A 24,403-nucleotide genomic window follows, 5' to 3' on the forward strand; every position below is an offset into this window, starting at 1 on the left:
TGAAATATGGGACAAGCCGCTACTCCCTCAAAGGGAGTGCCCGGCACTCTCTTAGTTTTCAGAGTGTACTCGTTGACCACTTTCATGTGCAGATCGGGCGGCTTCGTCGGCGTGGTCATTCCCGCTGATGTTACAATGTCCTGGAAGCCACTGAAAGATTATGTTGTGTCCCTTGTCATAGGTTTGGTGATATATGTGCCGAATTTCTGAGGCCAGTTGTTCATTGAGTCTGTGGCGCATTGGGCTTCGTATGCACTGAAGCGCTGCCTTGGAGTCACTAAAGACTGTCCATTGTTGCGGTGGCTTCTGCTTAATGAAATCAAGTGCAGCACGGAGCGCCGCGAGTTCTGCACCCTTCGAGTTCTTAATTTGATTTCCTCAGATTGTGCCGGGATGATGACTGCAGCAGCAGAGCTGTTGAGTTTTACTGAACCATCTGTGTATACATGTTGCCGGAATCTGTGCACGTTGTGAATGTGCTCCAAAGTTGCTTGTTTCAAAGCTTGCAATGGCGCTCCAGCTTTCTTTCTGATTCCTGGAATTGTCAGTTGCACTTGCCGCCGGTGCAGACACCACAATTGATCTGACAATCGTGTAGTGGGCGTAAATTCTGATGGCTTTGCGGATTAATGACCAAATTATACGATATAGAGGAACGCACCGATTTCTTGGCGTAATCATTGATAGAGACTTGTCTTGGAGCCCTCACATCTCGTACATGACAAAGCGTTTGGCCGCCATTGTGGACCTTCTTGCGTTTCTCCGCGGGAAGTCCTGGGCCGCAACAGTACCGTCAATGTTGCAACTATATAAAGCACTGTTTTTGGGCTTCCTGTGGTACAGCTTACCTGTACTAGCAAATACTTGCACTAGGAATATTCGCAAACTCCAGAGCGTGCAAGCCCAAGTACTCAGGACTTGTCTCGGTCTTCCCAAAACTACGTCATAGATTGTGACTGTGGCCATAGCCAGAGACGCTCCTTTGACAGTCCACATTTATACGGATGTCCTGAGAGCGCACATCCGACACCTGACTCGGATTCCCTCACACCATCTTGCTCGCTTGCCAGCAAAAAGGATACTTTCAACTTTTGCTAAAACTATTGTAAGACATCAGTCCTACTTGCTCGTGATTAAGGTGTATATAGCGTATACCACCTTCTGACATGCCGACAGGTGTACTAAATGTTAGGAATGACAGGTAATCAGCGCGATGCTTATCATCGCAGCGTCAGGAACGGGGCCGCTCACGCGCATTTAACGCGCATACGACGCAAGCGCCGGGATGCGGGCCCGTTAAGGAGCATAATTATGGGTAAAAGCTTAATAACAGGAAAGCATGAAAGGAAGTAGCCCTAGTGTGCGTGACCGAGTCGAGTCCTGCCTTTCGTTTCGTCATATCTCACCTGCTTCGCAGCTAAACAGAGCCTATTCCTTTCGAGGCAATTAAGCTGCGTCTATAGCCCTAAATCCGTATTCGGCAAAAAGAAAAAAACCGAAAGAAGTTGTATCGCAGCCGGAAAATTTAACAAAACGTTGTAATGGCGCTAGTCGAAAAAGCAGTAAGGTAGAACGTATAGTATATGCGCAACTGAGTTAGAGGCCAGTTGAAAAATTGCCTTCGCTTTACATATAGGCCAAGAAAGCGATATGACAGAAAAAAAAATTTGAAGGAAACTCACCTTCATGAAGAGGCGACATTAATATGCGAGAAAATGTACAGGTCGTTTACTTTTACGCGATCGCTTAATAACCCTTTTTTTTTACTTTAATCAACATGCTTGCCTGCGAGAACAACCTGATGGCTGTTCTCTTGAGCCCCTATTCACGCTACACAAAGTTTATCTGGCTAAGTGTCTTAGGCGATTGGCCATATCGCTGAGGCGATCATCTGCTCATCTCGCCTATAAGTGCCACCACTGGGGAACCAGCGCTCGAGTCGCGAGCTAGGGTGCCTCGATGTCCTCCTCCCCCGCCGTTCTTTATAGGGGGGCGACAACCTCGTCGTCTGCACGGCGTCCACCATGTCAGTGCCTACTCCTCGGCAGAACACGGATGGAGCTCGGTGGTAAAAATATTTTCGCATAAAATGACACGAATAAAATTCCTGCCAAGCATTAGCACTTAAGGGGGTTTCATTGCTAGTCAGTTCACTTTATTATATAATTGTAAAACAACAGCTGTAGTTCTTTTTTTTTTAGAGTGCAGCTCTTTGTAGCTCGTTCCTGAGTTTCGCGGTGCCGTCATCCCTAGCCGTAACCAGCTCCGTAGCCGGGGCCAGGGCGCTGCTTAGCTGCGCGCGCTCCTGGCGCCATCTTTCGCGCATGGCGCGAGCCTTCCTCTCTTCGCTCCCCCTCCAATGCCACCCCTGTGCGGCGGCGATCAGGGGCCGAATCTTATAATGGTTCGGTTGGGGAACCGTCCGTTTGGCCTCACCTGATTGGCCAAAATTTTGGTTACGTCACAGGTCGTCAGAGGCAGCGGGGCGGTATCGCAATTTATGAATACGCCATGCATCTGTCAATCATCTCAAAGCGAACCGGCCGTAGTAAGCGGCGAAGTGGTATTCCGCTTTGGATTCCGTTGCTGTGGCTTGGCTGTTGGCTTGCGACCCTGGCCGCGCGCGCCGGTCGCGCGACTACGGAGACACGGGGGCGTCGCGCGCGCGTGCGTTGGTTGCTTCAGAGGCTATTCGTCGTCTGCTTGGCGTTCCTCTTTCGGTGTTGACCACGGCTGGGAGTGCGATACGCGTTCGAAGAAGTGACGGATAATGAGTTGCACCGCCCTTGCCGGCTTTCTAAGTAGACCTCTTGCAGGCTGCGCTATCAAATGGAGGAGACTCTGGTGCAAGCGTACCAGTGGTCATTCCACGCAGAGGAAGGAATATTGCGCGCTGCGGGTCATCGCCACTGGCCTGCTGCTCCCAAAGGTCGGTCGGACGCGAAAAATTCATCGGAATGGCCTAGATCTCTGCAGCCGACACTGTCCACAAAGTTGCTCTCGCAATAACCGTGTTGGCCGGTAGAAGGGCTTTGTCAGCTTTCCCGTGACCTCCGCTTCAAAGCCAATGCCAAGGAGATATTTGCATGGTGAGATCGAATTCCCAGTGCCATCGCCAGCGTGAATAGCTCGCAGATCGCCGTTCAGCAATCAGAAGGGTTCAACCGAAGCTGGTCCAGTGCTTCCTTCGTTAGGCTGGTAAAACTATGCAGTCAGGACGCGAAGATATTGTGGAGATCTCTTATTTGGCTGCCCTTTTTTCTCTAGTTCCCCCGGGAGTGCCACACTTTGTTCCTCAATTTCACGGCACAATGCGCACCATCAGCACCACACTCTTCGATTTAGCTTCGGTCAGGCAATGCAGGGCCCGTATATCGTAATGTTCGATTTTAAGTTCCACTGCTTCTATCACGCGACGCGCCGTGGCGCAGATCGCAGCGCGGCGGCGAGGGAGTCATGTCCGAGCCGATGACGAAGGGCGAAAAAAGAAGGAAAATTGATATAGCCGGCTAGTAAAGGTGTCCCTAAGAACCAGTTCCCGGTTCTGTCGCCCTCACTACTTAAGAAGTGCTGGCAGTGTGTTCCTGTTGCGTGCATCGTGCGAGCTCCTGGTAGCAGACGACATAGCGCTGCGCTCTGCCAACTCATTTACGCTTGCGATACCGCCTGTCGGCTGAGAATGAAAAAGAATGACATTAATAAATTACTTCTGCATTGCGTAAACGCCCGGCACCACACATATATATTTCAGAACTCGGCAGCAGTGGCATTGCATGAGCCACATCTTTAAAAGTTCATCATTTACGCAGATACCCTGACCGGACACTTTTCACCCACCCCCCTCTGTCTCAAACGGCAATCTTCGTGGTGACAGATCGAAGTACTGCCCTCCCGGACGAATCATCGCCACGTGGTGAAGCTGCGACTGCGTGGATTCATCGTGGCCTGCTGACATCATCAACAAGACTACCACTGGAGGTCGCTGCCCGGAGCACCTTCCCTTTAAATAAGCACGCACCGACGCCCACCCTTCACTGGCAGCAGTGGCATTGCATGAGCCACATCTTTAAAAGTTCATCATTTACGCAGGTATTCATACCAACTTTTATTTTCTTTTTCTTTCCTTTTTCCATACCACTGCCACTGCTGCCACCAACTGTGTTTCCTCCTGCTTGTGTTCGAGTTTGTATTATATTTTTATACCATGCCAACTAATGCTGAACTCTCAAAAAAAATCGAGGATCTAGAGGCTAAAATTAACAGTTTAGCGAAAGACACCTCTGATAAGGTGTTCGGCAGATTTTTGCTAAAGATGAAAGATTCCGGCATTGATGTTGCGGAGTTAAAGAAGGAAGTTGAATCCCTTCAATCAAGTGCTCAACACTTGAATCAACTAGGGTGGTTGCTTGGGCTAGTTGGTAATTCATGATCAAAAATAACCTACAGCGCAAAGGACAAGGACAGTGATAGACGACGCAGCGCTGTGTATGTCGTCTATCACTGTCCTTGTCCTTTGCGCTGTACGTTATTTTTGATCATGAATTACCAACTAGCCCAAGCAACCACCCTAGTTCACTTCAATAACACAGCGCTGTGTATGTCGTCTATCACTGTCCTTGTCCTTTGCGCTGTACGTTATTTTTGAACTTGAATCAACTTGTCGAGGACTTACGTGGCCAGAATACCTCATTGGTAAACGAGAATAAAGAATTAAAATCTCAAAACACTTCACTCACTCGCAAGGTAGAAGAACTTGAGCAATATTCACGCCTCAACAACGTTGAGATCAAGGGCGTTCCCTGTTTCCAAGGAGAGGACTGCCTCGCAATCATGGAAATGCTAGGGGAGGAGGCTGGATGTTCCATATCACCTCATGATCTCGACATTGTTCATCGCGTGCCCACACGGTCTACTGATAAAAAAAACATCATTGCTCGTTTCTGCTCTCGAACTAAAAAATCTGACTTCATCAGTAAAGCTCGTAAGGCCAAGCTTTGTGTCAGTGACCTAGGCTTCTCCAGTATTTCTAACGCACCCATCTTCGTAAACGATCATCTGACCCCATGTAACAAGGCCCTGTTTTCCAAAGCCCTAACACTGAAGAAAGAAAAGAAGTGGATGTTTCTTTGGACTGACAACTGTCAAATCAAGGCTAGAAAGACTACTAACAGCAGAGTTCTGCGCATCCGTGATCATTCCGACTTGACTAGAATAGACTAATACCATAGCAACCAGTGTTCATTGTCTCACCGCTTATCATGGCCTCTTTCCTGGAACCTAATCAAGTTAACTCTTTCATAAGTGGATTTCATTCCGTCATTCATTTCAATGCTCGAAGCCTTCGCAAACACTTTGAGGAGATTGATCATTTCCTTTTTTCATCTTCTAGCTCATTCTCATTAATAGCCTTTACTGAAACTTGGTTGTCAGACGATGACAAAAATCTTTATCGCTTCCCTAACTACAATTCAGAATATTGTAACAGATTAACTAGCAGTCATGGTGGTGCGGCAATATATCTCTCTCCTGATCTTACTTATCACAGACGACATGACCTACATTTACCTATCACTAATTGCGAATCTGTCTGGATTGAAATAGTTAATTGTTCTCCCTCTAATGATAACAGAGATTTCATATTTGGATGCATTTATCGTTCGCTTTCATCATCAGTCGACGACTTTTTTTACAATCTTGATCATACTTTACATACCCTTTCACTAGAAAATAAAAATGTAATTATAATGGGTGATATCAACATTAACCTACTCAATGGCACATCACCAACAGTTATTTCTTACACCAGTCTACTACAAAGCTACGGATATGAATGCTTAATTGATGTTCCTACACGACAGGTTCCTAGTGGCACAGGAACGCTAATTGATCATGTCCTATCTAACTTAATAACTTCACCAGAGGCAAAAGTTCTTGATATGGACATAACAGATCACTACCCATTGCTTCTACGTTTTAAACATAACTCGAGTCCTTGCCCTCTTCCACACTTCAAATACGTTCTGGACAAATAGAGCTTCATTACTGCCATTGCTAATATAGACTGGTCTGAAATAAAAACTCATAATGATCCTCAAAAAGCATTTGCTAAATTTCTTATTGTAATTATATCACTTATTCATAAATTCACTTGTAAAAGGAAATGTAAAAAAACCATTGCATTCTCTCACAATCCATGGATGTCTAAAAAGTTATTAGCAGCTTTGCGTAAATTCGATAACCTGTACAAAAAAACTAAAAACCAGCCTTTTAATACCAAATTAATTGCACGATATAAAAGGTTACGTAACTCTATAAACAACCAGTTAAAAGTGGCAAAACGATTATATCTTGAACAAAAAATTTTGCAAGCCGGCAATAACAGCAAATTGAAATGGAACATCGTCAACTCCTTTCTAAACAGAAATTCTAAACCAGAGCAGCTATCAAAAATTATATACAATAACTCGGAATATAACTCCCCTAACAAAATAGCCAACGCCTTCAGCTCCTACTTTTTTGATAATGACCCACCCTCTCCTTCACAAGTCACTCAACTTAATCGTCTCCCTCACACATTTTTTTCTTTTCCCCACAACGCCAGAAGAAATATATAACGTTATATGTCGCCTAAAACCCACCAGTGCTGGAATAGATGAAGTTCTACCTGCTACCATTAAAATGATTGCCCACCTAATTTCTGATATCATGTCTCATATTACTAATTCGATATTCAAGACTGGTGTGTTTCCTAACGAGCTCAAACGCGGTAAAGTCATTCCAGTTCTAAAAAAAGGTGACAGTACATTAATACATAACTACCGCCCTATTTGTATTTTACGCTTTTTCGGCAAAGTTCTGGAGAAATTAATCGCAATGCGTCTAACCAAATATCTCACTAAATTTAGCATTCTCTCTTCATGCCAATTTGGCTTTCGTAATGGATACTCCACAGATTTGGCACTCATACATCTAACCGATCAATTAAAAAAAATAATTGACGATGGTCTATTTGCAGGCTCAGTTTTCATTGATCTAACAAAGGCATTCGACTGCTTAAACCACATTATCCTTTTTTCTAAACTTGAGGCTATTGGTGTTCGTGGTCGTGCGCTCTCATTATTAAAAAGTTACTTATCAAATAGGGTTCAAATAGTGTCTGTATCTAACGTCTACTCCAGAGAACAAACCACTAACATTGGCGTACCTCAAGGATCCATCTTAGGACCACTACTGTTTTTGATTTATATCAATGACCTACCTAACTGTTTGTCCTCTACTAAGTGCATTCTGTACGCTGATGATACTACCATATTTTCCTCTGATAAACACATGTCACTTCTTATTAACAAGCTAAATACTGATCTATAAAATGTTTTAAGTTGGTGTAATGCCAACCTATTATCAATTAATGCCACTAAGACTAAATTTGTTGTATTTTCCTCACATCAACAACATTCGGCATTCTCCCCTTCTTTAACTTTCGGCTCACACTCCATCTCTCCCAGTCCATGCTCATCTTTTCTTGGGATTTCTCTTGACTGCAGCTTGAAATATAAACATCACATTTCTCACATCAAAAAGAAAATAGCATACGGTATTCGCGTTCTAATTAAAACTCGTCGCTACTTTACACATAATACATTAATCTCGCTATACTACTCATTCATTCACTCTCATATTAACTACGGCATACTATGCTGGGGTAACACTTATAACACTCACTTGGCATCCCTCCAGGTAATCCAGAACCAATCCATAAGAATAATTACAAGCAGTTCACGCTTTGCTAATGGAAAATCCGTACTACATGAAAACAACATCCTAACCATTTCCGAACTGACCAAATATAATTTAGGAATTTTATTCTACAAATATATGACTAAGGAACTACCGTCAATCTGCTTCTCACCTTGTGACCTAATAGCTCATAGTCACACTAGATTTGCACTCAATAATAATTTTCTTCTACCTAAAGTGCGAACTAACTATGGTAAACAGACTGCGGAATTTTCCGCAATATCGCTTTGGAACACTTTACCCCCTATCCTCAAAAATGCAAAAAATTTATACCAATTTAAAAAAGAACTAAAATCATTCATAATAAATACTTACTGAAACTCTCCTCGTTTTTTTTGTATTCCGTTATTTATATTGTCCTGCTGTTAACAAGTGTTCTTATTACTCATATGCTATAAACATGTTTTGATATTACTCTTAGTTCTCATCGATACTACTGTTGCTTTAAACTTTGTATAACATCATAAGTGTCTTTAGCAGGAGGTCCCGATACAGTCTTTGACTTTGGGACCTCCTTATTATATTACGCACATGCAATTATCTGTATTTTTACTAATAAATAAATAAATTGTGAAATTGTGAAATACTATTTAATTTATATTTCACATTTATTTAGCAAGCAGAAAGGTTCTGTAATACCTCGATTAGCTCATCATATGATGACGTGCACTTCAGAGGTAGCACCCTCTCATCTATTGGTCGTGTCCTCGCCTTCTTCCCCCACCGGCTTGGGAGTGGCACATCTAGTGATGTAAGCGGCCAATCGAACGGTTCGTATTCAGAACCGTTATAAGATTCGGCCCCAGAGCGCCGGCTCGGTTTCGGCTGATCTTGATGATGTGCTACTGCCGCAGCCGTTCGCCACTGCGCGTGCCCATTGCCCCCCCCCCTCCTCTGTGGCGGCGACCGCGCGAAAGAACGCGGTGTTCTCCGGTTGCCGAAGCGCCGGCTCGGTATCAGCAGATCACGCACTGTGCGCGCTTCCCAAGCCGAAACGCAGAGCCACCATAGAGAAAGAAATTCAACAAGATGGGACACTCGGTGAAAACTGGCATCAGGAAACACGTCATGGCTAGTGTTACTCCCATCGGTTAGGTGACGCGAGCATCGGGAAAAAAGAACGTGAAATTAACTTACGGACAGCGTCCTATTCTTTTGTTATTCTTTTCCATTAAAACTAAAAAGTTTTGCGTATAAATCCACTTATACCTTGCGACTCATTTTTCTTGCGTCACCTAGCAACAAGCAAACGGCACGCTATATATAGGCGCGGCAAATGCATGCGTCATGCGCCAGACAGCCTACCGAAGCCAGCGAGGCCGGTTGCGCATGTGAAGTTCGCCTGTTGGGCCACCCGTCTCTTTTGGATGTAGCATGTTTGTTGGGTTACCGGCGTATTCGTGCGCTCCTTCTGCACTTAGACACGGCACCACTGCACTATTGGACTACGGCAAGGTGAGAAATTCTATTCCGGTCTCTCTCTCCTTTTTACTTCCGGTCACTATCTCCATCTTTTTCTCCCCACACCCCTTTCCCCGTGCAGTGCTGTTGAGGTGTCCTCCTGTGAGAGACAGTTACGGCACTGCACTTATCTTTTCCATTTCTCTTTAAAAATCACTTCACACAGTGCGACTAGAAAGCATTCTACGAGCGTATAGCATGGTCTAGCTGAGAGCCTGTGTTATAGCCACCTCTGTGTATGTAGCTTACTATGGCGTCGACTGAGGCCAAATTGTTTTGTAAACGCGCAGTCAACCGTGAATTTGGGCTCTTACAGTGTAGGAAATAATGCCCGGGAATGGGGGAGTGCCATGGAAATCAGATGTTTTCTTCATAATTTGTAGTACATCTTAGAATGAGTCGGGTATTTTCGACGCCATGTATATGTAAAAGTAAATTGCTTTTGTTAGTAATGTCGCCTATTCACCATTTCTACCCGTTTCTTCTCTACACGCAGTGTTCCTACATAGGGCTAAATACCAAAATTACACATGCTTGTATATTACTTTTACTCCACCGTCCGGTGGAGCTTGGTACGGGAAGTGCTGCTGCTTACCTTGTGCCACAACGTTGGGTGAACACACAAAAGCCCGGAATGAGCATGTATATACAGCCAAATAAACATTTCCTCATTTACAATGCATTTTACGTGTACTTTATGAAGTTGCACGTGGCACAGATTCGATGTAGGCTTCCAAAGATCGGTCGCACTCATTTTAATTAAATAAACAATTCCGCACTAACAGCCCGCGCGATTGAGCCACAGAAGCAAAATAATAATAATAATAATAATAATAATAATAATAATAATGCGCCGAGTAGTGTAGCTGGCACAGCGCGCGCCCAAAACCGAAACTGGAAAGAGTTAATTCCATCTGCTTGGTGCGCTACAGTCAATTCGGCCTCTAGGCTCTATGGGAGTGTCCGCTCTTGTCGAATGTCTTTCTCTGTGGAGCCACCTTCAGTTGACTCGCTAGCAGCGTCAGCGGCGTCCGTCAGTCGCTGCCTTCTCTTCGCCGCGCAACGTTCCTATGCGGCTACGCGCTGCCTCCCGATAAGCGAGGCAGTTGCGACACGCTACGCTCCGTTTGCGGCGGCCGGTGCGAAATGTTCCGCACGAGACGGATTGTCCGAGACTCACAGATGGTTTATATTATAACACATTCCGTCTGCCTATATAAACAGTTCATTCTCAGCCAGTTCTTTCTGAGCCATGAGCGAGGCAACCGGTGGATGTCCTTCGTCTGCCGCTGCTGCTAAACGAGCTGCGCGAGCAGAGGCTCAGCGCCGTCGCCGCCAGAATCCAGAGGTGCGCTACGCCGAACCAGGCATTGGTGCAGCAAGTCTACAGCATATATACATCTCTTACTCCGACCACAAAGCTTCCTTCATGACAATCACGATCTGGGAGTGGAATGTTTCTTGAAGAAGGAATATGTGTGAAAAATAAAAAGTTTTCTTTAAGTGCACATACAGGTCTTGCTCGAATTGTTTGCCTCAATATACCGAAAAGTCGAAATAGCTGTAGAGCTGCGCTCAGATTTCGCATTAGGAAATAACGTAATCGTCGGCATTTTTTATTTATTTATTTATTTATTTACTTTTTTTTGCACATGTGATGGTGTTTTCTCACACTGCATGATTCTTTTACTGCCTTTTCCTGTGGTGAGACTTTCGGTAATGTATTGTTCCGGACTAAGGGTTGGAATTTTTTAAAGAACGCTTCGCTTAAATAATGAGACTTTGATGCCGCAAATGCTTTTATTGCGCTACTTAGTGCCACGAAAAAAAAAGAGAGAGAGAAATTGCCGAGTTTTACGTACCAAAACCACGACCTAATTATAAGCACGCCGTTTTAAGGGACTGAGAATTGATTCCTACACACATAGAGTTACTTATCACGCACCTTAATCTAAGTGCACCAGCGTTTTTACATTTCGCCCTAATTCCACCTATAGCAACCGGGAATGAACCCGCAACCTGAACAGCGCCGCGTGTAGGCACTGGGCTAAGGCGATGGGTTCGTATCAGGAAGACGGTGATGGTTACCAAATATTTTGTAGAAAAAAAAAATACGGCAGATAGAGCGTAACTTATTTGGTCTCGGACCTGCCCCATTGGACCGTTTATTTTAAAGTAAAAGGTGAGTACATGATCAGATACAAAGACATAATTTGAACCATATTTTGACATCATTTTGACGAAGACGTGGTGGCTATTTCTTGACAGAGCTTGTATTTGATCTTCGTTTAGAAACTTGACACTCTTCCCAAAAGTTTCCAAGCTGTTTCCGAGCTTCTGAACTTTCTTTTCCAAGTGTCTGTATAATTCTTCAAGTCGCGTTTCTTTTCTTGGGATGAACGCTAGCCGGTTGCTCAACTGTGCGAAAAACTTTGCACGTGCCTGGAAAAGCGCGCCGAATTCAGCGTTTACGTACGCACATATCGCATACGCGCGAGTAGTTCGTGGGTTGCCACTTGTCTCTCTTGATGTCGACCATCCAGGGAAGCCTTCGTTTTGGCTCTTTCAGAAACACAAACATGCTCCAGCCATTCCTGGGGTTATTCGTGCACAGGGATACGCAACATCCCGGCATCTGTTTCAGAGGGCGTCGACCAACCCACTGTGCGAGCTTGCTCTGGCACGCGCGCGAGCGAAGATGTGGGCACCTCAATGGCGGAAGCGCCTAAAATCGGTGGCATGTAAATCAGCAATGAATGTCGCCACCCTGAACGGAGCACCCTATGTGATGATGACGAATACGATTTAATGACAACCCCTTTGAAACGGGGCGGCGACAAACAGTCACCTAGCCTGTTCCATTTAATCAGGCATGCTATGCATGTTGATTATCTAGCATTTTTGAATACATCTCCTTAATCTTTTTTTTTTACCTTCAATATGTATCTTGCACAGCTAGCTATGACTTTCAGATCCGGTCGTATCGCTCTCTTCCCTGCTTTCTTTTTTTCACCAATACTCTAAACGTCTCTTGCGTATCTCGACTACTGCCCAATTGACACTAACTTCCACTATTAAACGCAAGCGCTTCTGGAAAGTTTACCTTACCTGCGGTTCTCACTGGCTGAGTCTCTTCGCATTCCATTAGGATCTATTGAGTTGTCTCCGGATTTAACTGCAGCATACAAATGCCTCATCTTGTTCCGAATATTCCTTTACAAAAATGAGTTTAGACTGTCTATAGAAAGTCTGTAGACTTCCTATAGACGTCTTTGCATTTCTATTGATTTGGGCTTTTGTTGATACGAAGTCTACATACTGTAATTTTTTTTTCTACTCGCATTCTACAGACGGTTATAGAAAAATGTCGATAAGGAGTTTGTTTCTTTTTCTCGACTTCCCATCTGTAGACTTCCTACAGACAAAAGACGATACAGCCTCTATATATTTTGTCTATTCTTTGTCTATAGATGGGAGTCGATAAGATGATGTGATAAGATGATTCTATAATTCCGCTCTATAGACTACCTATAGACAAAAGTTGATAAGGTGTACATTTCGTTTTGTCTACTCCCTATCTCTAAATTTCTTCTCACACACACACACACACACACACACACACACACACATATATATATATATATATCTATATATATATATATATATATATATATATATATATATATATATATATATATATATATATACTCGAGGCACTTTGCGTGTATTCGGCGCGTCGATCTTTCACGCTTGGAAAACGCTTTTGAGCAGTAGCACGTGTTGAGCAACAGAAATCTATATCGGGAGTTTCTCATGTTGTCCTACAATTTTAGCATTGAGACTTTTCATCAATATTAATTGAGAAGTTGATTAATTAATTAAGACTATATAATCAGAGGGAACGCAAAGAATAATCTGAGTATCTCGAAGCGTTGGCAAATAACATTACCTTGAATCTTTCCAGCTACGTAGCATTTCCATATTTTAAGGTTTGGCTTAAATTAAGGGAAACATCCTGTATACTTCTTTGTAATTTGAATTATTCTCCACAGTTTCCTATATCCCCACCATTGTAGGCCATAGGGTGGGACGTCACCAGAGGTCATCTTAACTTGAGCGAACAGTCCGTATACCGATAGTGGTAAAGCATGAGATGAACTAGGAAAACAGCCGATACTGTGAAAGAATCAATGCTTTAGGTGTACCTGCCGTCTATAAATTGACTATAGACAAAATTTCTTAATCTTGGCCCAACCCGTGCATGCTGTAACCAAGCGCCGGTACCGGCGGATAATACGGAACTACGTTAGCTATAAGCCACTGGAGTTGTATACTGTTGAGATTGCTTTGGAGCCTATTTGTAGACATTAGTATTCACATAGTGTATACCTCCGCGTTTGTTGACCACATGATATGATCTACGTAGTCGCTCTCCGCAATCCCAAGACAGTCTTAACAGATAGGCATACAATGACTTAGGCGGCAGCAGAATAAAGAAAACAAAACGGTGATCCAATCGTGATAATAGACGTTAAAGGGACACTAAAGCGAAACAATAAATCAGTTTGGACTAGTGAAGCATTCTTTGAGAACCTTGCAGGCAGTCATTTAAAAAAAATAGTTTGATTATTAGATGAGAAAATGAAGGTCCAGGTATCAGTATTTGAATTTCGCGCCGAAACCCCAGCGCCGGTAGGTCAGCGTGACGTCAGGGATTCCAAAGTTTGTTTTCGCGTTTGGGCCGCGTTGGCTGAATAAAGGTTCAAGAAACTTGCCATGTTTAATATTTGGTTCCTTTAGAATACAATGTAGTCAATCTGTACCGATAACTAGTACGCCCTAGAAGAAGCCATCAAAATCCAAGACGTCACAGCCCCCGAGTGCGGGAACTTAAGTAGGCGTCGCCAGCTGTATTTCGTTCTTGCGCTTCTTCTGGCTTACCCAACGTCTTATCGTTGTAGGAGTGGTGTTTTTGGTGTTGTAGAAAGGTAATTTATTGATGCAGAAGAAATCATTTTTCACTTTAGTGTCCCTTTAAGAACGCCAACTTTAGCTGCAAGCGGATTTCAAACAGGCATCAAGCGAGCAGCACAGAGACTGGTAACGTTTGTAGCTGACAACGCAGACTTTGTGAGTGTGCGATGAACCAATGTCACACATGTGGTGTGCGCGTTGTGTGTCGTCCCATTGTCAGATACTTTTCACGTTGTGCTCATATCTCGGCTGCATGACTAACATCTGGTAGATTTTTCGTTGACTGATATTCTGCACTATAAGCTCATCGAAGTTTCTCATTCTATGGTGTTGACCTGGTAAGCACGAGATTGCGGGATCGAATCTCGGCCACGGCGGCCGCATTTCGATGGGTGCGAAATGCGCAAAAACACGTGTACTTATATTTAGGTGCACGTTAAAGAAACCCAGGTGGTCCAAATTTCCGGAGTCCCCCACTACGGCGTGCCTCGTAGTCAGATTGCGGTTTTGGCCCGTAAAACCCTACAATTTAATTTGTTTAAGTTTCTCGTTCACTTAAAATACGTGCCAAATCCTCTGAGCCCACCCAGTCCTTTGCAGACGGTATACCTGTGCGGCAAAGCATATGCGTACGTCATTACTGTACTGATTACTTTGACCTATCATCGGAACAGAAAATTTGCGCTAACATGCGTGCGGGTATCCCATTTGGAGGTACGCTGGAAGATATGCTAGACATGCACTGTATTACTCATCGTAGTTGGCGATAATGCAAGCGCCTGACGGGCCTTGAAACGGCTTTTACAAACAGCGCATTCATCCAAGTGCGTGTTCCAGTTCTATACGATAGCCTTGGACGATTGTAATACAACGCGCCAGCGAATTTCCCTCATCAACGAAAAAAAACTGAAAACGGAAAAAAAGATATCAACCCAGCTCGCGGACATGGCGCGCAGAGAGAGAGAGAGAAAAGAAATGAAAAAGGAAAAGGCGCTTTGACCTCTCGGAGCGCGCACGCCCTTGACGCCCCGAGCGCCTGCGCATGCGCAATGGCAGCAACGGCGGCGCGCCATCTCTTCGCGTCAATTTGAATTCGTAACGTCCGCGCCAGGCACGTAAACGCTTGTTGCAGCGGTGTGCGGTGTCTGCCTGTACCATAGAGTTAATATAACCAATCCTAAGGGAAAAGCTGGGCCGCATAAGTGGGAACCGCTAGGCCGCTGCCCTGTTGCTACTTGTCAATGTGTCCAGCGCAATTACTATTGAAAGGGCTGAATGCAAAAACAGGTCGCCTTATGCTTTATCATTACAAAATACATGCCTGATCACTTTACGAAGGTGATGTGGAAATATTAAGTTCACAGAAAGCGCTTGCTAAGTGCGTAATTTATATAAATCACGATGTACACATTCATTCAATAAAGCATAGCGCGAATTTCGGTTTCGAATCTCTGTGTTTTCGGATGTGCCGTAGTTCAGTACAGTTTAGGTTTGACATGTGAACGCGCGACGACATGGGATGCTATGGCACATTCGTGCCTTTTGTGCCACCCAAACCCCGAAGTGTTGAAAAAGCCTTCACATGTAAGTAAACGAATGTATCCTCTTGTTTAGAACATCACGCGAGTATACGCTCTTGTGATGCATCACAATCGTTTGAGAAGCGTCAAAGTAGAGCACTTTTTACATGCGGAGCGGTGTTTTTATTTGCAGGTTGTTCTTCAGTAGGGAATTGCTGGACAGGTGGGCAAGCGCCACCGGAATTGTACTGGCGTGAAACTACAAACAAGTAATAGAATCTGTTTAACTTTTGCACTTCGAACAATCATGCTTCTACAAAGGCCACAGCAGGAAAACAGCCCGATGCCAAGTATTTCTGTGCCAGGAAGCAATCAAGAGGCGAGTGCCTAATACGCACGAAATCGAGTGCATGAACCCACATATTAATGGCGTAGGCATATTATTAACTGTGCAATGCAATATTTCCAAACCTTCCTTGCATGCCAATTCGTGTGACATATTTTTTCTGGTCACAAATGTGTGCAGTGAATCTATTTGCATGATCGACTCCTGGCCTGTGGAACCCGTTCACTTGGACTTGATGGTGAGTCTTTTACATGAATCCATAAACTGCAGATATGCACATCAGATCCCTACGAGAATTTTCAAAATTCAATTATTTTAGACAACACGGACATATGCAATACTGACATAATCTCAAGTACCACTAAGCAGCTGGGACACATTTTTGTCGAGTATACTCGCAGGTAAAATAAGTAGATCATGTGGACAGCTCCAGCTCATTTTCCTTAAATCAGTGGGTGCAAGAGTTATGCAAAAGTATTTTTTTCTGGCGCACGGATTATTTTGCTGTATAAGCAAGAGAACCCACCACATTAGTGTAACATATGTCGCACATCACACCAATATGTGCTTCAATTTACCAAGTCAGATGAGTTACTTTTATGGCTCATTCAGTCAAATCACAATGTAAATCTGCATTCACCAATCTTCTATTGCTTTTTGCAAATGTTCAATGAAAAATGTTTTCCTGTTATGCAGATATACAATGGCAAGTCCATCTGTGTGTTCCAAAGGTAAAATTTACTCTCTAAATTAAAGAAGACATTTCTAGTCAGAAACAACAAGCAAAAATGGTGAATGCATAGTATCAGAAGCCTACCGTACAGAAAGCGAGTTGTGTCAAATGATTTTAAGGAAAGAATGGTATTTGAAAGTGCAAGACTCTTTAGTGGAGGTCAAGCAAGTCAATATAGGTAGACTTCTCTGCGAAGTTATGCGAGTAATGGGATAGCAAAGAATGGATCAGGAAATGTGTTGCTTTTCTGCAAAATGAAAGCTCATTATTGCCATTACATGAGTCACCTTAGCATAATGAGACTGCTGCTGGATGAATTCAGAAACAAACCAAAAAACAAGCCACGCAAAAAAAGCAATTTAATGATGCTCTCTCCACACTGGGGTAAATAACGAAAACGCATCACATATAGTGTGTAGATATCACACACCTTGTGAAACAATAAAGGAAAAATTCAATTTAGAGCTATGGTAGTTGCCGCTATAGATGTGGGGACTTTGAACCAATAGTAACAGTTACCAATGCATTTACAAATTGGACGCATCCATGCAGGCAAGGATGGTTCTTAATATTTTTGGCTACCGCTTCAAATGCCTCCACCAAGTGTTAACAATGCTGCACGCAGCCATACCAAGGATCTCACAGCAACACATGCGGGTAAAAAGTAAAAGTAGTAAAGTACTGGTGCATTCTGGACACTATCTTTGAAAACTTTTAGGCAAGAACAGTGCAAGAAGCAAACATGCGAACTGCATTTATTTCCATAATTCCCCATTTGAATGGCCTTTTCTTCTCGCTTAGAGAATGCCTACGCATATGTATGTGTGTGTGTGGAGGGGGGGGGGGGGGTATTGGATTAGACACGGAACGAACAAACGTACCTACACCGTCCTCTAGACTCATTCCTTTAAGTTACCGTAACAAAGCGTATTAGACATACGGTTCATATTGTCACGTGGTAGTGACGGTGACGAAAGAAGCAGTACGGTGGAATACAAAACTAGCTTTTATTGGGCGAACCTGTGCCCACAAAACAGGCTACACTTATAGCACAACGAAAGCGGCGAACACGCTCGGCGATCGTCGAAAATCTGCTCAGCGGGTCAAGCGCGTTGGCTTTTATAGATCAGTCGTCGAATGTTCCAGATTAACTGATGGGACCCGCGTGTCTTCCACAAAGTTCTACACCATTCGTGTCACGCGATGAAATCTGATAACACAAGGTTCGGCGATAACAGACACGCGGATAGAAGCGTCGATAACTTTCCAGAAACGTCGGATACATGCAGGCGCGTCCCTCGCTCTGCGATTACAGTTGTTAAGCGGCAAAACGTGGTTGCGCGATAAAGATAAGTACACGTGTCATTACCCCCCTCTTAAAAAGCATCGACCCGATGCTGCAAACAAACGAAAGTAACAAAGAAAAGCACTCGTAGCAAAGAAAACAACAAACTAAGGAAGTTCATCAGCGTCCGTAAAATGGTTTAAGGCGCACCACGTGGACCACTTCAGATCGTGCGCGGCGCCGCTGTGAGTGCGAAATGCCGTCTGGCACGACCTCATAGTCTAGTGCGCCAATACGTCGGATGACCTTGTAGGGTCCAAAATAGCGTCGCAGCAGCTTTTCACTGAGTCCTCGCCGGCGTATCGGGGTCCATACCCAAACACGGTCGCCGGGCTGGTACTCGACGAAGCGTCTTCGGAGGTTGTAGTGTCGGCTGTCGGTACGCTGCTGGGTCTTGATCCGTAGGCGGGCGAGCTGTCGGGCTTCTTCGGCGCGCTGGAGATAGCTAGCGACGTCAACATTCTCTTCGTCAGTGATGTGGGGCAGCGTGGCGTCGAGCGTCGTCGTCGGGTTCCTGCCGTAAACCAGCTTAAACGGCGTGATCTGTGTTGTTTCTTGCACCGCAGTATTGTAAGCGAATGTTACGTACGGCAGGACGGCATCCCAGGTCTTGTGTTCGACGTCGACGTACATCGCTAGCATGTCGGCGAGGGTCTTATTCAGCCGCTCCGTAAGGCCATTCGTCTGCGGGTGGTAGGCCGTGGTCCTCCTGTGCCTTGTATGACTGTATTTCAGAATGGCTTGGGTAAGCTCCGCTGTAAAGGCCGTTCCTCTGTCGGTGATGAGGACTTCTGGGGCGCCATGTCGAAGCAGGATGTTTTCGACAAAGAATTTCGCCACTTCGGCTGCGCTACCTTTCGGCAGGGCTTTAGTTTCAGCGAAGCGGGTGAGGTAGTCTGTCGCCACGACGATCCACTTATTTCCGGTTGTTGACGTCGGAAAGGGTCCCAGCAAGTCCATCCCGATCTGCTGGAATGGTCGGCAAGGAGGCTCGATTGGCTGTAGTAATCCGGCTGGCCTTGTCGGCGGTGTCTTGCGTCGCTGACAGTCTCGGCATGTTCTGACATAACGGGCGACGTCGGCGGTCAGGCGCGGCCAATAATACTTTTCTTGAATCCTCGATAGTGTCCGGGAAAAACCGAGGTGTCCAGCGGTCGGATCGTCATGTAGGGCGTGCAATACTTCTGGACGAAGTCCTGACGGGACAACAAGAAGGTAATTGGCGCGGACTGGTGAGAAGTTCTTCTTCACGAGTAGACTGTCTTGAAGCGTGAAGGAAGATAATCCGCGCTTAAATGCCCTGGGGACAACGTCGGTGTGCCCTTCCAAATAATCGACGAGGCCTTTAAGTTCCGGGTCCGCTCGTTGTTGTTCGGCGAAGTCTTCCGCGCTTATTATACCAAGGAAGGCGTCGTCATCCTCGTCATCTTGCGGCGGCGGGTCAATGGGGGCATGTGATAGGCAATCGGCGTCTGAGTGTTTTCGTCCGGACTTGTATGTTACAGTGATGTCGTAGTCTTGTAGTCTGAGGCTCCACCGTGCCAGCCGTCCTGAGGGATCCTTTAAATTCGCTAGCCAGCACAAGGCGTGATGGTCACTGACGACTTTGAATGGCCTGCCATAAAGATAAGGGCGAAATTTAGCTGTAGCCCAAACGATGGCGAGGCATTCCTTTTCGGTCGTAGAATAATTGCCTTCCGCTTTTGACAACGACCGGCTAGCGTAAGTTATCACGTGTTCATGTCCAGCTTTTCTCTGGACAAGGACGGCGCCGAGGCCTAGGCTACTGGCGTCAGTGTGGATTTCGGTATCGGCGTTCTCGTCGAAGTGCGCAAGTACGGGCGGCGACTGCATGTGTCGTTTGAGTTCTTGAAATGCCTCGGCCTGCGGCGTTTCCCACTTGAACTCGACATCACATTTAGTTAGCTGCGTCAGCGGCTCAGCGACGCGTGAAAAGTTCTTGACAAATCGCCTGTAGTAGGCGCACATGCCAAGAAATCTGCGCACTGCCTTCTTGTCGATGGGCTGTGGGAACTTTGCTATGGCAGCTGTCTTCTGCGGGTCGGGGCGGACTCCAGATTTGCTGATGACGTGGCCTAAAAATAGAAGCTCCTCGTAAGCGAAGCGGCACTTTTCCGGCTTCAGAGTAAGTCCTGATGTCCTGATGGCCTCTAGTACTGTTGCCAGCCGCCTAAGGTGAACGTCGAAATTTTCGGCGAAGACGACGACGTCATCCAAGTATACGAGACAGGTCTGCCACTTCAATCCTGCTAAAACCGTGTCCATCACGCGCTGGAACGTTGCAGGCGCCGAGCACAGTCCGAATGGCATAACCTTGAACTCGTAGAGGGCGTCTGGGGTGATGAAGGCGGTCTTTTCGCGATCTCTTTCGTCGACTTCTATTTGCCAATAGCCAGACTTGAGATCCATGGACGAGAAGTATTTAGCGTTGCAGAGCCGATCCAATGCGTCGTCTATCCGTGGGAGGGGGTATACGTCCTTCTTCGTGATCTTGTTCAGACGCCGATAATCGACGCAGAAACGTAGGGTTCCGTCCTTTTTCTTTACCAGAACAACAGGGGATGCCCACGGGCTTTTCGATGGCTGGATGATGTCGTCGCGCAGCATTTCGTCGACTTGTTCTCTTATAGCTTCACGTTCTCGCGCCGAAACTCGGTAAGGGCTCTGACGGAGTGGTCGGGCGCATTCCTCGGTGATTATGCGATGCTTGGCGACTGGTGTTTGTCGAATCCTCGATGACGTCGAAAAGCAGCCTTTGTATCGTCGGAGCAGACTTCTCAGCTGCTGTTGCTTAATCATAGGGAGATTTGGATTAATGTCGTAGTCTGGTTCGGGAACCATGGTCGTCGGGGTAGATGCGGCGGAATCCGATAGGACAAACGCATTACTTGTTTCCAGAATTTCCTCGATGTACGCGATCGTCGTGCCCTTGTTGATGTGCTTGAACTCCTGGCTGAAGTTTGTCAGCAACACTTCAGTTTTCCCTCCATGCAGTCGAGCGATCCCTCTTGCGACGCAAATTTCACGGTCTAGCAGTAGACGTTGGTCGCCTTCGATGACGCCTTCTACGTGAGCGGGTGTTTCGGTGCTGACCGAAATAACAATGCTGCAGCGAGGCGGGATGCTCACTTGATCTTCAAGCACACTCAAGGCGTGGTGACTACGAGGGCTCTCCGGCGGCATTGCTTTATCTTCCGACAGCGTTACTGACTTCGACTTGAGGTTGATGATTGCGCCGTGTTGGTCCAGGAAGTCCATACCGAGAATGACGTCTCGTGAACACTGTTGGAGGATAACGAAGGTGGCAGGGTAAGTCCGGTCATGAATGGTTATTCTTGCCGTGCAGATCCCAGTCGGCGTGATGAGGTGTCCTCCAGCGGTGCGAATCTGAGGGCCTTCCCATGCGGTCTTCACTTTCTTCAACTGGGCGGCGATGTGTCCACTCATTACGGAGTAATCGGCCCCTGTGTCGACTAAGGCAGTGACTTTGTGGCCGTCGAGAAGCACGTCGGGTCGGTTGTTCTTTGTCTGGCATTGCAGTTAGGTCTTGGCGTTGGATCACGGCTGCGTCGTGTTGAAATGAAGTTGGAACGTCGCGTCGTCAAGTCGTCTTTCGTCGGTGTAGTTTTGGCTTCCAGACTTCGTCGGGACGGCGGCGTGTCGTCATTAGGTCGTCGAGATGGTTTCTTCGTCGTCTTCGTCGGCGGCGGAGGATCTTGGTCAGTTCGACGAACAGCAACCGCACCTCCATCGGTTGCTGCTTTTAGTTTTCCGGGTATGGGCTCGCTGACCAGCCCCGGGCTGGGCCAGTGTATGGTCGGCGCTGCGGCGACAGGTAGCGGCCTGGTGATGGCGAACAGGACGGCCGTCGAGGGCTCCACTGAGTAGCGGCGAGGTAATCGGCGATGTCACGTGGGCGCTCGCCAAGCTGTGGACGCGGCGCGTTGACGGCGAAACCTCGCAGTCCCATCTCCCTGTACGGACATCGTCGGTAGACGTGACCCGCTTCTCCGCAGTGGTAGCAGAGCGGGCGGTGGTCAGGAGCACGCCAGATGTCCGTCTTCCTCGCGTAGGTGCGCTGGGCGACGGGTGGTCGTGCTGGCGGCGGCGGCGGCGGACGACGAAACTGTGGCGTGACAGGGCCCTGGCGCGGTCGCGGAGGGGGTCCTTGACGGCGTGCGACGGCGGCGTAGGTCATCGCTTGCGGCTCACGCTGCGGCGATTCAGGGGCTACTCCAAGTTGTTGTTGGAGCTCCTCACGTACGGCATCGGCAATCGAAGCCACTTGAGGCTGTGATGATGGGAACAGCTTTTGTAGCTCCTCCCGCACGACAGCTCGGATAGTCTCGCGTAGGTCGTCGGCGGCGAGTGACTGAACTCCGGCGTAGTGGGGTAGAGCTTGTACGGCGGTTGAATTGCCGGTTCCGCATTTCGAGTGTCTTCTCGATGCTGGTGGCCTCGCGAAGGAACTCTTCTACGGTCTTCGGTGGGCTTCGTATCATTGCGCCGAAAAGTTCTTCCTTCACACCACGCATGAGAAGGCGGACTTTCTTCTCCTCAGGCATATCCGGGTCGGCATGGCGGAACAGACGTTTCATTTCTTCCGTGAAGATGGCGACGTTCTCGTTAGGTAGCTGCACTCGGGCGTCCAGCATGGCTTCGGCCCTTTCCTTGCGCACGACGCTCGTAAAGGTGCGCAGGAAGCCGGTACGGAAGAGGTCCCATGTCGTCAAGGTCGACTCCCGGTTCTCAAACCACGTTCTGGCGGCATCTTCTAAGGCAAAGTATACATGCCGCAGCTTGTCGTCGGAGTCCCAGTTGTTAAAAGTAGCGATTCGTTCAGAGGTCTCCAACCAGGATTCTGGGTCTTCAGTCGCTGCTCCATGGAAGGTCGGTGGGTCCCGAGGTTGTTGTAGGATAACGGGGGACGCTGGGGCAGCCATTGGGGTTGTTTTGACCACGATCTTCTTTGTCGACTCAGGTAGAAGTCCGTGCTCTGGGGGTAGTCCTTGCAGTCTGCGGCTAGCACGCTGGTCTTCGGCGATGTTAGTTTTGTCCTCGGGCTTTGGGCTTGGATCGCGGCTTTGTGGGGGCGTTCGGTACATGAACGCACAAGCACCTCCACCAGATGTCAGGTGGTAGTGAAGGTGACGAAAGAAGCAGTACGGTGGAATACAAAACTAGCTTTTATTGGGCGAACCTGTGCCCACAAAACAGGCTACACTTATAGCACAACGAAAGCGGCGAACACGCTCGGCGATCGTCGAAAATCTGGGGCGCTATTCTGGACATTCCGCCATTTTCTTCGGTGCGTGACGTAGGCGCGACGCAAACAAAATGGCGCTGGTGGCCCAGTTTTGCTTACGTAACGTGACGCTAACTTGACGTTTTGCCTAAGAAACTGAAATGAAGGCACTGAATATAGCGTTATCGGTAAAGCAAAACAGTTTTCCTCCGCAGTAAAAATAAAGCAGCTATCTCAAAGCCTATGATTATTCCGTCGAAACCGCTTCTCGCTTCCGTCGTCTGCTGCGTACAAGCCATCGTCTGCTTCAATAGCTAGGATGCGTGTCCCCGGAAAACGGAATGAGTCATGGCATGTTGGCGCCAACGCGCTTGTTTTCTTGCTTAAGACAACATACGCGACCTACCAGTGGTGATGCGCGCACGTTCTAGGCGACGTTATCGCTATCTCGTGAAACGCAAGTGACTCAGCCCGACTCGGCTGGTTGAGAAACGGCCGAATATCATCGATAGCGTTGCGCGCGCCAGAGATATCCACTAGAGCGACACAAGCGCCGGCGCTGCCATCTCTTGTTCATTTCGCTAGTTACTCGCACCGACGGTGGAAAGTTCAAGGCGCCGCCTTGCGTACATTTCTTTTTGTAAATTAGAAAGAGGCCGTTGTCATAACTTTTGATTGTGCGAAAAGGCATTAATCTTGATTACAATACAAATGCAGCAGTGAAAAGTGGACAACATTGCCGAAAGTTTGCTATGTTCAACCAATATTATTTCGTATAAACGCGTTCTTTTAAAAAATGATGGCCCCAAACACAAATGCCAACACCACCCGAGAGCGATGCAAATACTATGAGCACGCGTTATGAACAAAAGATTTTCGTGGTGCCAAACGACGGGGAAAATGTGGCGATACGCATTCCTCTCAGCTGCCATTGCATATGGCTGCCCATTAGCATAATTCG

At 46.6% G+C, this 24,403-nt stretch overlaps 1 long non-coding RNA gene across 4 annotated transcripts in view; it reads left to right on the top strand.

Moving 5' to 3' along the window:
• LOC139055569 (uncharacterized) overlaps positions 1-24,403 on the top strand; it is a 135,609-nt gene that overhangs the window by 18,123 nt on the left and 93,083 nt on the right. For 3 of the 4 annotated variants that reach the window (XR_011511864.1, XR_011511862.1, XR_011511863.1), the window contains exons 5-7: positions 3,810-4,089; positions 15,946-16,131; positions 16,279-16,336. This is a non-coding gene — a long non-coding RNA (uncharacterized lncRNA). The remainder of the gene's footprint in view (positions 1-3,809; positions 4,090-15,945; positions 16,132-16,278; positions 16,337-24,403) is intronic. The other variant, XR_011511868.1, reaches the window with a different exon arrangement.

The sequence above is a fragment of the Dermacentor albipictus genome, chromosome 1 (genome assembly GCF_038994185.2).
Source record: "Dermacentor albipictus isolate Rhodes 1998 colony chromosome 1, USDA_Dalb.pri_finalv2, whole genome shotgun sequence".
In the NCBI taxonomy this organism is placed as follows: Eukaryota; Metazoa; Arthropoda; class Arachnida; order Ixodida; family Ixodidae; genus Dermacentor; species Dermacentor albipictus.